At 29.8% G+C, this 7,524-nt stretch overlaps 1 long non-coding RNA gene across 1 annotated transcript; it reads right to left on the bottom strand.

Moving 5' to 3' along the window:
- Positions 1 to 3,100: 3,100 nt before the first annotated feature.
- Positions 3,101 to 4,497, bottom strand: LOC117693118 (uncharacterized). Its single transcript, XR_010711498.1, has 3 exons — positions 4,393 to 4,497; positions 4,085 to 4,219; positions 3,101 to 3,230 (listed from the first exon to the last, which is right to left on the bottom strand). It is a non-coding gene; the product is annotated as an uncharacterized lncRNA (long non-coding RNA).
- Positions 4,498 to 7,524: the final 3,027 nt, after the last annotated feature.

Raw genomic sequence — 7,524 nt, forward strand, 5'->3', positions numbered from 1 at the left:
AATTTGTGATTGGCCTTATAAAGGGTGAATTTGTAATTAATGGGAACTGAGGATATTTTAGTTACAGAGTTCCGAAGACACACTATACATAATTACAAAAAAATGCATAAAAATGTCTCCTGTCACTTACAGGGTTAATCAAGTTATTTGAAGAGCAAAATCACATTTGGCAATTGCCTCTCAACATTGGTTTTTGGAACAATCCATAGTTGGTAACAACTTTGTAGAGCACCTGTTGTGGGTCAACTGTCAAAAACTATTTATATATTGTACATGTGTATTTCCGTTAAAAAAAAAGACGATTGACTATAGCATGGTGTCATCTTAGTGGTTTATTCACATCTTATTAAAATGTGAACAATCGATGCAAAATTATATATATATATATATATATATATATATATATATATATATATATATATATATATATATATATATATATATATATATATATATATATATATATATATATATATATATTAAGATTACATGTCTGAAGCATAAATGTAATTATCATCCATCCGTGTAAAAAAATTTAATAACAATCTTTTGAATCCTTAAAGTGAATATTTGTCCATATAGTTATTGCAAAACGAATTAATATTATGTAGATTTCATTTCTTGTTAAACGAATTATACTGCTGTTGTTGTTTGCCCACACACGAATCATGAAATACCTGGTAGAAATATTTAAAATCAGTAGAGGTTTAATAGGTAGCAAGTGACAGTTTTAAATAAAATACCCGAATAAAGTACCCGTCAATATTTTGTAAAATTGAAAGTTGCTGTACTTGAAGGGTTATGAATGTTGCTAAAATTCATTAAAAAGACTTTTTTAATGATTATTATTAGTTAAAGGGATGTCTCTTGTTGAAATTCGTACGCGATATGTACGCCCCTAATGTTAAGTACATGTGAATCAGAAGTAAAATGCGAGACTTTGGGGTTTGACAGATGTGTTGAATTTACACTGTGAAATTGCAAGTTACAGACGGGAGGTTAAATTTATAACGTCAATGTAGGTGGATGGGACATAAACTATACATTATTCAGTTTCTTACATGCGTTGGTGTAACATACTCACGGTACGTCTTATCAACCCTTGTCGTAAATTAGCATGGGAGAGGTATAAAAAGCTGAAAAATCATGAAAAACTGGCGAAATATGAAAGGGTCAAAATCTCATAAAATTCAGTGTGTAGAATATTTTACAAGTTGTGACTTGTAATGGTGATTGGCCATATAAGGAGTGAATTAAAGGTACATGTTTTTGTGTTGAATGGGGACTGAATAAAATCTAGTTACAGAGTTCCGAAGACACATATCCCTTGGCTACAATGAATTGTATTAAAAAAAACCTCTCCAGTGCCACCAAAAAAAGTTTGAAATTCTACGTGGATGAAATCTGTTTTTAAAAATCAACTTTGAGTATGTTATTTATACACTCTCAGATTTATGGTAATCATTGTGATGACATCTTTTAACTTCTGCATATAAAATCATGCAATTATTTATCATTTTCATTGTTCCTGGAAATGTTTGTCATTTACATCATCCTTTGCATTAATATCACAACGTTTGAAGATTTTTTACACGATGAAACTCATATGAATTTGTCATACATGTATATTACATCTAAACTATTTCAACGTTTTGCTATAACGTGTTTGTAAGGTACTGTCACTGTTGAAACCGGCATTCTAAATGATATTTATCATGTACAGAAGGGTGTATCAACATTTTTGATCATCATATGTTTGTTCCTTATCATACGCCCCGTTTAATACTAAATTTGTTAAACATGGGTGTACTTGTACAAGATGTCGCAATTACAGTGTTACCGTTTGTTTAGTATATGCTTCTGTCACAGCACTAATTTTATTTCTCAAATTCAAAACAATTAGTTTTTTTTCCCCAAATTCTTTGACGTATACAATATCAGCGTATTGTAAAACTATTTGATTTTCAAATACGTTGTCTTGGTTCTAACGTAAACGGACTTTAAATTTGTACGTCAAAGATTTTTTTCTTCATTTTTTTTTTCAAAGTGCGTTACTACAGTTCACTGGCTTTTTTAAACGTTATTTCATACATTTTTGAGTACATATGACGAGAAAAAAGTTATAAATTGCAACATTCGTCCTTGTACATGTACTACTACATTTGTATAACTTCACACACATGGAATGCAAGAAAGTAACACGAATTTTTTTATTCTGCCCCGATGGTTGTTTGATTGTACATTGAATTAAATTTCAAATGTCTTTAAAACGATTCCTCATTTTGAATTAGTTTTCAATATACATGTATTAAATAACAAATAATATAATGTACCTGAATACTTTAATAACAGTGAAAACTGTTACTCAAGTTTCCTTAAGGATATTGTTGGTTTATACAATTTTAAATCCAGATTGAATTTTCAACCCCTTCTTTATACCCCGTTATATGTTTTTCTTGATCTCAAAATCATATATTGACAGTTATTTATTCTGGCTTTATTTTACCAAGCGCATCTAGTGTGAACCGATAAAATTGAACATTATTATTTCTTCCACCAAAACATGTTTATTTGATAAGGACAATTCATGTTCCTAGTTGCATTACATGAACTACCGTCCTGTATTTTAATGTTATCATTCATTCTGGATCACATTAACACAATCAGATAAAACTGTGTATTTAGTTCTGATACTGCTGGACTTTATTTTGCATCGCATTAAAGTTCCGTGTTTGCCCGTTTCCGTGTTTGTTTCCTCTTCAATCTATATTTTCTAGAATAGTATGTTATTGATAAACCTATAGCTGTAAACATAACAAAGTTTCCTATCACGATGATAATGTTGATGAGTTGTTTCCCTTCAAACCAGTCATCAATGGGTTTTGTTTTTCCTTCTGTTGTTCTTTCTGCAAAGACATTTTTAAAAGCATGCACGTGAGATAAAAGTATTACTTTATGTATTGTATGGTGACTGTTAACTGAACATATTTTTTTTGGCAATTCAAACACTTACACACACAAAGAGAAGGTGTATATATATATATATATATATATATATCTATATCAATATCTATATCTATATATATATATATACCTGTATTTGAATGGGATCCTTGAATGTGATTACAATGAATTAGCTCACATGAACATTCCCTTTTGGCACTTTCTTCCGTAGCTAGGATATCGACACGGAGAAATACAGCCCGGACCATAATAGCCATCGTTACAAACTATAACGTTATATCAAGATTGTACATGTATTGTATTACGATTGTAAAATATTACAGATAAATATAATGTTACAATATTTATCAGCATTGAACAATCCGGCCACCATACAATGAAAGGTAAACGAATATTTTTTCTTACCCTTAAACGATAGCAAAATTGAAATTATGAATAAATATTTACACAATATCACAATATTTACACAATATCAATAATGGATCACGGCTTATAACGGTACAATTTATCATATTTATGTAAATGAAACTTTAAAATATCTAAATTTTACTAATTACAGTATTGTCTTTTTGCACTGATAAATGTATCTAAAAAAAAGGTTTTAGAAATACAAAACATCATTTCACAGTAATGTTTTAAGACTTTGGATTTCAACAAAAATAACTGGAAAATTTTACTTAAAGGCCATTCTTTTAATCCGCTCGATTACCAATTTTTAGATCAACGGAGACAGAATAAAAAAAAATGTCAAACCCATTATATCTATCACAATGACGATTAAGTAGATGTGCATACATTCGACTTGTTTAAATCGATAAAATTGGTTAATTTGACTTTAAAAAATATATAGTTTAAAAATTAATACTGTCAATCAATGTGAGTGTTTCCACATTCGCACAAAGGTCAAGTATGTTAATTTCAAACTGTCTTATTAAAATCTATAAATATTTCAAACTTTGTTAAATGCCGACGCAAAACGGCAGACTGAGAGGAATAACAATGGGTCATCTAAGTAACACAATGCTGACCTTTAAACTTCATGATTGAAAATAATTTAATAATCTAAACAATGATACATTTACATTTAACAATGGGTTTGTATATTTGTTTTTTAACGTACTTTGAGAAAGACTGCATCCAGTTTTGGGGTCACACTTCTCCCGAATACAGGTACATTTACGCTGACATCGATAACCAAAGCTAGGGTATCTGCAAGTTGCTGTACAATTGTAATCATAATATCCCATTTCACACCCTGCAAAATTCCTAAAGTTTACAATGTGGGGATAGAATACAGTTAAAAAAACTGTTGTTATACATCAATATATACAGTTACACTATAAAATTGAAACTTGTTTGTACGCGTGTAAATTTAATAAAAAACCTAACGCCTTAACCCATATACTTACAATTAATCTACTTACTTACCATGCACAATGCACATCAAAGTAACAAATAGACTTAACAACCACGTGAATTCCGATGTCATTATATTTCATGAATCTGATCTTGTTTGTATCCGATAATATTGGGTCAGATTACGGATGTTTTTTTATTTTAAAAAAATCACATGTCCTCTTTGTTGATTAAGTACGCAAATTATAAAAGTATTAAGGAAATCTGCCGTAAAAACATTCAATCACAAAAACTAATTTACAAAAATATCATTATTAATGTCTTCGTTTCCAACAAAAGACCTTATAGTTTTCGTACGTTTTCTTATTATTAAGGTCTTCCGTTTCCAACGGAAGACCTAATTGTTTTTGTACTGTTTCTTATTAAGGTTTTCTGTTTCCAACGGAGGACCTTATAGTGATTGTTGTGATTTTAAGGTCTTTCGTTTCCAACGGACGACCTTATAGTGAATGTAGTGTTTTTTTCTTTCTTTGCTTCTTTTTATTAAGGTCTTCCGTTTCCAACGGAAGATCTTATAGTGATTGTAGTGTTTCTTCTCATTTTTTGCCCTTTTTTTGTCCACAAAATTTCTCAGAAATGGCTGGATAGATTTTTCAGGAGTAATTAAAATGATAATATCCCGAGGCGTTTGTCATTTTTTCATTTCCAGTCGTCCGTTTCCTTTCCCGCGACAAACAAACTTGTTCCCTGGAGATCTCAGAATCGGAAACACTTAACATCTAAACTTTTTGGGATGATAGACCTATAGTTGTAGATGTGATTAAAATGTTTTGTTTTGTTCGTCGTAACTTCCGGTTGTCACCGAAAGCACGTGAAAATAATCATTTTTACGCCAAAAATTTCTTTTCTATAAAATAAATTTATAGGTATAAATCTATGCATATGTTATCTATGCGATGTTATATCAACAAAAAAATTATACTTTCGGTGAGATATCTCAATCATTTAAGGTAGCTTTTTTAAAACACATTTTGTACTTCTGAGATCTCAAAAACTATAAGTGATCAAAGCACGAAACTTTTATGGATGATATACATTTGATTGAAGAAGTGTTTAACCGATTTCATATTGTCTTCTGTCACTTCTGGTCTACACAGGAAGAGTTTAAACAAATCCAGCTGTTTATCAGTTTAACTTTTTTCCTTTGATATGTCTAGTTAGCTCGTTAAACAATAATGTACAAAAGGCAAGTATACAAATAAGAATAATCGTGTAATAATATAAGCAATATTCATTGGTAAATGAATTGTCAAACAAAGAATAAGAATGACATTTATTTTAATTCAAATATTTAAAGATAAAATTTGAATGGAACGAACTAAATCCTAATTTTTCGGGGGTAGGGGCACAAAAAAGTTAGAAAAAGTTACCGAAAATGTACAAGAATTTTAAACCAATCATATTGATCAAATTTTTGAGGTTATATCTATACCCCCCCCCCCTCCTCTCCCATCCTCCAATGCATTGTTATTGTTATTTTTTCGAATAAACCTTAATTGTATGTACTAGTACAGTCCATGAACAATATGTGTTTGATGGTTTAGGCCAGAGAATCTTTAGATGGAAAATGTTTATTTCTCTCTTAATCGCTCGTTCACAAAGGTAAATGAATTAGAATTAAGAAAAACATACTAAGACAATTGCAAACTCTAGACTTAGTCATCATTATTTGAAACATAACATTTCAATGTTTATAAATGATTCATGTTTTTCTATTGTAAAAGATCAAACATGGGGAAACAAAATAAAAGAAAAAGAAAAGAACAATTATATCTCATTTTATTCAAGATAATAGTGGAATCACTAAAATTCGTGGGGGGCAATAGAAGTCGATTACTGAAATTGTATAGGTTTTCGTGTTTTCTTATGACTACCAAAGGAAATATGACTTAATAACCTTAATTTAATAATTCGCGGAGGATGTTAATTCGTGGATGAGAGGTACATGTACCCACGAATTCCACGAAAACTGGGCCACCACGAAATCTAATGATTCCACTATATCACTATATTGAGAATATACCAATAACTAGAAGATCATTCATTTGACCCCCTTTATGTGTTACATGTACATATAACAAAAAGCTCTGGTTTGATTTTTTTAAATTCTAAAACGTATAAATCCATTTACTATTATCTTATCCAAATTTAAAAACAGAAAACCTTTTCTGAAAAATTAAAAACTATTGTAATTTATCATATACTGTATGTAAAACCTGTATGTAAAACCTTCATTAGTTCATGATAAAGAAAGATAACTCTTGTTCTTTAAAGCAGTTTTTGTTACAAACCTAAACAACAAAGTGCTCTTCTGAACTAAAAAGCAGCGCTTCTTTGTAAGATGATTTGACATTGTATACAACTAAATATTATTTTCATATGCATTTATTATTTTTAATTTTATTCTGCGATAATAAAGTTTTGGTTTTTTTTATCACTTTGTCTAATTTTCTATCATGATTACACACATTGTCAATTTTGGAGAAATCTAGCAGCGCTTAATATCTTTAACTTTGTTTCATTGGAATCTCTTGTTAATGACTTTGATGAAAATCAAAACGATTTTTGAAAAAAAAATACGGTAATATTAATAGCGTAGGGATATTACACCTTAAAACACATTTTACGTTAGTTTTGTTTTGTTCTACGAACATGTACATGTAATAAATATACATCGATATTCTAAACATTTGTTGTGATGTTGTAGTTGTGATCATGAATATACTTTTTTTAAAGCAAATGTGTGAAGAGTATCTGACTATAGTAAATCTTAAAAAGATAAACACTGATCGAATATAATAAATTATTATTTCTAAAAGCATTGATAAGGGGTTAAAGGCTCATTTTGAAGGTTAACTGCAATTGATCATACTTTTTAGCATATGATTTTGTTTTTGAATATCGGACAGAAATGACGAAATATTTGCATGTAAAATTAGGCGGTAACGAATGTTAACGTTCGCAGTTCTTAACTTAATCTGGATATTTTTAGCAATATATATCGATTGGTAAACTAAAATCAAATGTGAATTTCACAGGGATTTATCAATTATCAGAAAGAAGGACTTGTGTGCAAGCAGGAGTGTTTCCAGAGGCATGAACATTGGGAACCGCGTATAAATGTTCAGGGCAAAGTACTGGTAG

The sequence above is a fragment of the Magallana gigas genome, chromosome 3, assembly GCF_963853765.1.
Source record: "Magallana gigas chromosome 3, xbMagGiga1.1, whole genome shotgun sequence".
Lineage (NCBI taxonomy): Eukaryota > Metazoa > Mollusca > Bivalvia > Ostreida > Ostreidae > Magallana > Magallana gigas.